Consider the following 7,526-nt stretch of genomic DNA (forward strand, 5'->3'; position numbering starts at 1 on the left):
GAGCCAAGGTGGGTGGCAAGTAGCCAAGTTGCGTGCCAAGGTGGGTGTCGGGGTGGGTGCCAAGGATCCAAGGTGGGTGCCAAGGAACCAAGGTGGGTGTCTGGGTGGGTGCCGAGGTGGGAGCCAGGGTGGGTCCCAAGGTGAGTGCAAAGGTGGGTGCCAGGGTCAAGGTGAGTGCCAATGTGGGTTCCAAGGTGCCAGGGTCAGGGTGAGTGCCAATGTGGGTTCAAAGGTGCTAAGTTGGGTGCGAGGTTGGGTGCGAGGGTGGGTGGGTGCCAAGGTGTGCTAGGTGGAGGCCCGGGTGGGTCGGCATCCCATGGGTGTCGAGTTGGGTGCCTGATGGGTGCTTCTTGTCAAGTTTTAGTCGTCGGGACTCATTTCGAGCCTTAGAGGTCGTTTCTTGTCCGGTTGCCCTGTCTTCGACCTGGGAACCCAATTTTGGTCCTCGGGTCCCATTTTTTTTTGTCTCGCATCCCACTTTTGGCCTGTGGCCTTTTCGGGGTCGATTCTCGTTTTGGGCATCAGAGCATGTTTCTTCTCCTAAAACCCAATATTTGTTTATTAAGTCTCGGAACACATTTTTGTTCTCGTGGACCCATCATGGGTCTTGGAACGCATTTGTGGTCCTTGGGTCCCATTTTGCATCCCGAAACTTGTGTTTTGGTGCTTGATCCCTATTTTGGGTGCCCACCTTGCACCAAGTGCGCACCCGGGGCAAACCGAGCGCCTTGGTGCACCGGGGCAAGATCGAGCGTGCACCCGAGGCGCCCCGAACATGCACCAAGGTGCACTCGGCCCACATGTGAGCGCAGGTCGTTGCGCCCGAGGTGGTGTGTGGGCACCGCGTTGCAGACGGGACACTGCACGCACACGACGCCCCGTCCAGGTGCACGCACGTAGGCCGGGCCGGGTGCACACCCGACGCCCTAGCAAGGTGCGCGCACCCGGGCAGGGCTCACACTTGGCGAACGGGGCGCACTTCGCGAGGGAGGGTGTGCACCTCGACGGGGGTGGGTGGCCGGGGTGGATTCGCACGTGGGTCGCGGTTTGCTAAGTACACACTGCGACAAGCTCATAACGGGTGCGATCATACCAGCGTTAGTGCACCGGATCCCATCAGAACTCCGCAGTTAAGCGCGCTTGGGCCGGAGTAGTACTGGGATGGGTGACCTCCCGGGAAGTCCCGGTGTTGCACCCTTTCTTAGTTTTTCGCCGGGCGTCGCAATGCTATTTGAATAAACCTTTTGCCCGTTTGCGTTCTCGTCGGGGCCGGGCCGGGCCGGGGTGCGCTGCCCGCACTACCGCGCGCGCGGGGGGCGACACCGAGCGCGCACCCGAGGTGCCCCGAGCACACAGGCCACGGTGCAACCCGGGCGTTGTGCGCGCACCCCGGTGCGCCCGAGGTGCTGCGCGCGCACCCAGGTGAAATCGGTGTGCACCTCGGCCAGTGCGCGCTCGGTCGAGTCGCGCACGTTGGCCAAGGTGCACGGTGATGTTTCTTACTCTAAGGTTCCGCACCAGACGCCCGGGACAGGTGAGCGAAGCTGGGCGGGGCCGGGTGCGCGGCCGGGGCAGGTGCACGCAGCTGGAGAGAGCTTTGGAGCACACCAGAGGTGCGCACCTTGGAGCACACTTCGGAGCGCACCAATGATGCGCTCCATTCAAAAGTTTCCTGAAAAGGCAAAAAAAGTTGAGATTATAGAATTTCCCACTTGAGAGATTGTAAAAAAAAAAAATTTAAAATGAAGGAAACGCGGGTGCCAAGGTGTGCGCGCCCGGGTGCGCAGCCCAGCCAAGGTGTGCGCACCAAGGCGCCCACCCTGGCGAAGGTGCACGCAAGGTGCGCACCCGAGGCAAACCGGACAATTAACCCAACTTTCGACTTCGCGCGCACCTGCGCACCTTGGAGCGCACTTCGGAGCGCTCCTTGGTGCGCACCAATCTTGGGCACCTCGGAGTGCACCATGGCGCCCACCAAGGTGCGCACCCGGGGCAAACCGAGCTCCGACTTCGTGCGCACCTTGGAGCGCACGAAAGGTGCGCACCATGGCGCCCACCAAGGTGCGCAGCCCAGCCAAGGCGTGCGCATCAAGGTGCGCACCCTGGCGAAGGTGCGCACCCGGGGCAAACCGAGCTCCGACTTCGTGCGCACCTTGGAGCGCACAAAGGGTGCGCAACCCAGCCAAGGTGTGCGCACCCCGGGCAAACCGAGCTCCGAATCGTGCGCACCTTGGAGCACACTTCGGAGCCCTCCTTGGTGCGCACCGATGTTGCGCACCTCGGAGCGCACCCGGGGAAAACAATGCAATTAACCCGACTTTCGACTTCGTGGGCACCTCGGAGCGCTCTCGGGTTCGCACCTCGGAGCACACCGAGGTGCGCACCTTTGATGCGCTGCCTTCACCAATTTCCAGAAAAGGCAAGAAAACATTGAGAAGGTGTGCGCACCGAGGTGCCCACCCTGGCGAAGGTGCACGCGAGGTGCGCACCCGGGGCAAACCGGGCTCCGACTTCGTGCACGCCATGCTGCGCACCTTGGAGGGCCATGGTGCGCACCTTGGAGCACACTTCGGAGCGCTCAATGGTGCCCAACCCAGCCAAGGTGCCCACCGCGGCGAAGGTGCACGCGAGGTGCGCACCCGGGGCAAACCGGGCTCCGACTTCGTGCACGCCGCACCTTGGAGCACACTTCGGAGCGCTCCTTGGTGCGCACCAGGGCGCGCAACCCAGCCGAGGTGCCCACCCCGGCGAAGGTGCACGCGGGGTGCGCACCCGGGGCAAACCGGGCTCCGACTTCGTGCACGCCATGGTGCCCACCGCGCCAAGGTGCACGCGAGGTGCGCACCCGGGGCAAACCGGGCTCCGACTTCGTGCACGCCGCACCTTGGAGCACACTTCGGAGCGCTCCTTGGTGCGCACCAGGGCGCGCAACCCAGCCGAGGTGCCCACCCCGGCGAAGGTGCACGCGAGGTGCGCACCCGGGGCAAACCGGGCTCCGACTTCGTGCACGCCATGGTGCCCACCGCGGCGAAGGTGCACGCGAGGTGCGCACCCGGGGCAAACCGGGCTCCGACTTCGTGCACGCCGCACCTTGGAGCACACTTCGGAGCGCTCCTTGGTGCGCACCATGGTGCCCACCAGGGCGCGCAACCCCGCCGAAGGTGCACGCGAGGTGCGCACCCGGGGCAAACCGGGCTCCGACTTCGTGCACGCCGCACCTTGGAGCACACTTCGGAGCGCTCCTTGGTGCGCACCAGGGCGCGCAACCCCGCCGAAGGTGCACGCGAGGTGCGCACCCGGGGCAAACCGGGCTCCGACTTCGTGCACGCCATGGTGCGCACCAGGGTGCCCACCGCGGCGAAGGTGCGCACCCGGGGCAAACCAGGCTCCGACTTCGTGCACGCCGCACCTTGGAGCACACTTCGGAGCGCTCCTTGGTGCGCACCAGGGCGCGCAACCCAGCCGAGGTGCCCACCCCGGCGAAGGTGCACGCGAGGTGCGCACCCGGGGCAAACCGGGCTCCGACTTCGTGCACGCCATGGTGCCCACCGCGGCGAAGGTGCGCACCCGGGGCAAACCGGGCTAGGACTTCGTGCACGCCGCACCTTGGAGCACACTTTGGAGCGCTCCTTGGTGCGCACCATGGTGCCCACCAGGCCGCGCAACCCAGCCAAGGTGTGCGCACCAAGGTGCACGCGAGGTGCGCACCCGGGGCAAACCGGGGTCCGGCTTCGTGCACGCCGCACCTTGGAGCACACATCGGGGCGCTCCCGGGTTCGCACCGGCGTTGCGCACCGTGGTGGGCACCTCGGAGCGCACCGTGGTGGGCACCTCGGAGCACACCAAGGTGGGCAGCGAGGTGCGCACCTTTGATGCGATGCCTTCACTAATTTCCATAAAAGGCAAAAAAAAACGAGATTTTAAAATTTCCGTTTTGAAAGATAGTGAGAAAAAGGGAATGCTGGTGCCATCTTGAGCCCGCCCTGGTGCGCAGCCCAGCCAAGGTGTGCGCACCAAGGTGCCCACCCTGGCGAAGGTGCGCGCCCGGGCAATTAACCCAACTTCCAACTTCGCGCGCGCCAGGGTGGGAGCGCACCCAACAACCGGGCCTGGGAAGAGCCAATGCGAGAAACCCCACCAAACGCTCTGACAAAAAAAGAGGGGGCGCTCCAGTAACCCCGCTTCGGAGCGCACCCTGGGCAAACCCAGCCAGGGTGCCCACCCCGGCCAAGGTGCAGGCGAGGTGCGCACCCGGGGCAAACCGGGCTCCGACAACGTGCACGCCGCACCTTGGAGCACACTTCGTAGCGCTCCCGGGTGCGCACCTCAGAGCACACCAAGGTGGGCAGCGAGGTGCGCACCTTTGATGCGCTGCCTTCACTAATTTCCAGAAAAGGCAAAAAAAAGAGGAGATTTTAAAATTTCCGTTTTGAAAGATAGTGAAAAAAACGGAACGCGGGTGCCATCTTGAGCCCGCCCTGGTGCACAGCCCAGGTAAGGTGCCCACCCTGGCAAAGGTGCGCACCCGGGCAATTAACCCTACTTCCGACTTCGTGCGCGCCAGGGTGGCAACCGGGCCTGGGAAGAGCCAATGCGAGAAACCCCACCAAACGCTCCGACAAAAAAAGAGGCGGCGCTCCAATAACCCCGCTTCGGAGCGCAGCCGGGGCAAACCCAGCCAAGGTGCCCACCCCGACGAAGGTGCACGCGAGGTGCGCACCCGGGGCAAACCGGGCTCCGACAACGTGCACGCAGCACCTTGGAGCACACTTCGAAGCACTCCCGGGTGCCCACCGGCGTTGCGCACCGTGGTGGGCAGCGAGGTGCGCACCTTTGATGCGCTGCCTTCACTAATTTCCAGAAAAGGCAAAAAAAAATGAGATTTTAAAATTTCCGTTTTGAAAGATAGTGAAAAAAACGGAACGCGGGTGCCATCTTGAGCCCGCCCTGGTGCGCAGCCCAGGCAAGGCATGCGCACCAAGGTGCCCACCCGCGGTGCACGCCCGGGGCAAACCGGGCTCCGACTTCGTGCAGGCCGCACCTTGGAGCACACTTCGGAGCGCTCCTTGGTGCGCACCATGGTGCCCACCAGGGCGCACCCGGGGCAAACCGGGCTCCGACTTCGTGCACGCCGCACCTTGGAGCACACATCGGAGCGCTCCCAGGTTCGCACCAGCGTTGCGCACCTTTGATGCGCTGCCTTCACTAATTTCCAGAAAAGGCAAAAAAAAACGATATTTTAAAATTTCCGTTCTGAAAGATAGTGAAAAAAACGGAACGCGGGTGCCATCTTGAGCCCTTCCTGGTGCGCAGCCCAGGCAAGTTGTGCGCACCAAGGTGCCCACCCTGGCGGAGGTGCGCGCCCGGGGCAAACCGGGCTCCGACTTCGTGCACTGCATGGTGCCCACCAAGGCGCGCAACCCAGCCAAGGTGCCCACCGCAGCGAAGGTGCACGCGAGGTGCGCACCCGAGGTGCACACCCGGGGCAAACCGAGCTCCGACTTCGTGCACGCCGCACCTTGGAGCACACTTCAGAGCGCTCCTTGGTGCGCACCAGGGCGCGCAACCCAGCCAAGGTGCTCACCCCGGCGAAGGTGCACGCGAGGTGCGCACCCGGGGCAAGCCGGGCTCGGACTTCGTGCACGCCGCACCTTGGAGCACACATCGGAGCGCTCCCGGGTTCGCACCAGCATTGCGCACCTTTGATGCGCTGCCTTCACTAATTTCCAGAAAAGGCAAAAAAAAAAAAAAAACGAGATTTTAAAATTTCCGTTTTGAAAGATAGTGAAAAAAACGGAACGCGGGTGCCATCTTGAGCCCGCCCTGGTGTGCAGCCCAGGCAAGTTGTGCGCACCAAGGCACCCACCCTGGCCAAGGTGGGTCACGGGGTGGGTCCTAGGGTGGGTAACGGGGTGGGTACTAAGGTGCGTGCCAAGGTGGGTCATGGGGTGGGTGCCAAGGTGGGCACCAGGGTGGGTGTGCACCAACCCTAGCCAGGGTAGGTCACGGGGTGGTTGTCGGGGTGGGCGTCAAGGAGCCAAGGTGGGTGGCAAGTAGCCAAGTTGCGTGCCAAGGTGGGTGTCGGGGTGGGTGCCAAGGATCCAAGGTGGGTGCCAAGGAACCAAGGTGGGTGTCTGGGTGGGTGCCGAGGTGGGAGCCAGGGTGGGTCCCAAGGTGAGTGCAAAGGTGGGTGCCAGGGTCAAGGTGAGTGCCAATGTGGGTTCCAAGGTGCCAGGGTCAGGGTGAGTGCCAATGTGGGTTCAAAGGTGCTAAGTTGGGTGCGAGGTTGGGTGCGAGGGTGGGTGGGTGCCAAGGTGTGCTAGGTGGAAGCCCGGGTGGGTCGGCATCCCATGGGTGTCGAGTTGGGTGCCTGATGGGTGCTTCTTGTCAAGTTTTAGTCGTCGGGACTCATTTCGAGCCTTAGAGGTCGTTTCTTGTCCGGTTGCCCTGTCTTCGACCTGGGAACCCAATTTTGGTCCTCGGGTCCCATTTTTTTTTGTCTCGCATCCCACTTTTGGCCTGTGGCCTTTTCGGGGTCGATTCTCGTTTTGGGCATCAGAGCATGTTTCTTCTCCTAAAACCCAATATTTGTTTATTAAGTCTCGGAACACATTTTTGTTCTCGTGGACCCATCATGGGTCTTGGAACGCATTTGTGGTCCTTGGGTCCCATTTTGCATCCCGAAACTTGTGTTTTGGTGCTTGATCCCTATTTTGGGTGCCCACCTTGCACCAAGTGCGCACCCGGGGCAAACCGAGCGCCTTGGTGCACCGGGGCAAGATCGAGCGTGCACCCGAGGCGCCCCGAACATGCACCAAGGTGCACTCGGCCCACATGTGAGCGCAGGTCGTTGCGCCCGAGGTGGTGTGTGGGCACCGCGTTGCAGACGGGACACTGCACGCACACGACGCCCCGTCCAGGTGCACGCACGTAGGCCGGGCCGGGTGCACACCCGACGCCCTAGCAAGGTGCGCGCACCCGGGCAGGGCTCACACTTGGCGAACGGGGCGCACTTCGCGAGGGAGGGTGTGCACCTCGACGGGGGTGGGTGGCCGGGGTGGATTCGCACGTGGGTCGCGGTTTGCTAAGTACACACTGCGACAAGCTCATAACGGGTGCGATCATACCAGCGTTAGTGCACCGGATCCCATCAGAACTCCGCAGTTAAGCGCGCTTGGGCCGGAGTAGTACTGGGATGGGTGACCTCCCGGGAAGTCCCGGTGTTGCACCCTTTTTTAGTTTTTCGCCGGGCGTCGCAATGCTATTTGAATAAACCTTTTGCCCGTTTGCGTTCTCGTCGGGGCCGGGCCGGGCCGGGGTGCGCTGCCCGCACTACCGCGCGCGCGGGGGCGACACCGAGCGCGCACCCGAGGCGCCCCGAGCACACAGGCCACGGTGCAACCCGGGCGTTGTGCGCGCACCCCGGTGCGCCCGAGGTGCTGCGCGCGCACCCAGGTGAAATCGGTGTGCACCTCGGCCAGTGCGCGCTCGGTCGAGTCGCGCACGTTGGCCAAGGTGCACGGTGA

At 63.3% G+C, this 7,526-nt stretch overlaps 2 non-coding genes across 2 annotated transcripts; both read left to right on the top strand.

Annotated features, from left to right (window-relative positions):
- The first annotated feature begins 1,079 nt into the window (after window positions 1–1,079).
- On the top strand, window positions 1,080–1,198 carry LOC131869203 (5S ribosomal RNA). Its single transcript, XR_009367596.1, has one exon. It is a non-coding gene; the product is annotated as a 5S ribosomal RNA (ribosomal RNA).
- A 5,915-nt stretch (window positions 1,199–7,113) lies between these two features.
- LOC131869204 (5S ribosomal RNA) lies at window positions 7,114–7,232 on the top strand. Its single transcript, XR_009367597.1, has one exon. It is a non-coding gene; the product is annotated as a 5S ribosomal RNA (ribosomal RNA).
- The last annotated feature ends 294 nt before the right edge of the window (window positions 7,233–7,526 follow it).

This window comes from Cryptomeria japonica, unplaced genomic scaffold (assembly GCF_030272615.1).
Source record: "Cryptomeria japonica unplaced genomic scaffold, Sugi_1.0 HiC_scaffold_238, whole genome shotgun sequence".
Taxonomy (NCBI): Eukaryota; Viridiplantae; Streptophyta; class Pinopsida; order Cupressales; family Cupressaceae; genus Cryptomeria; species Cryptomeria japonica.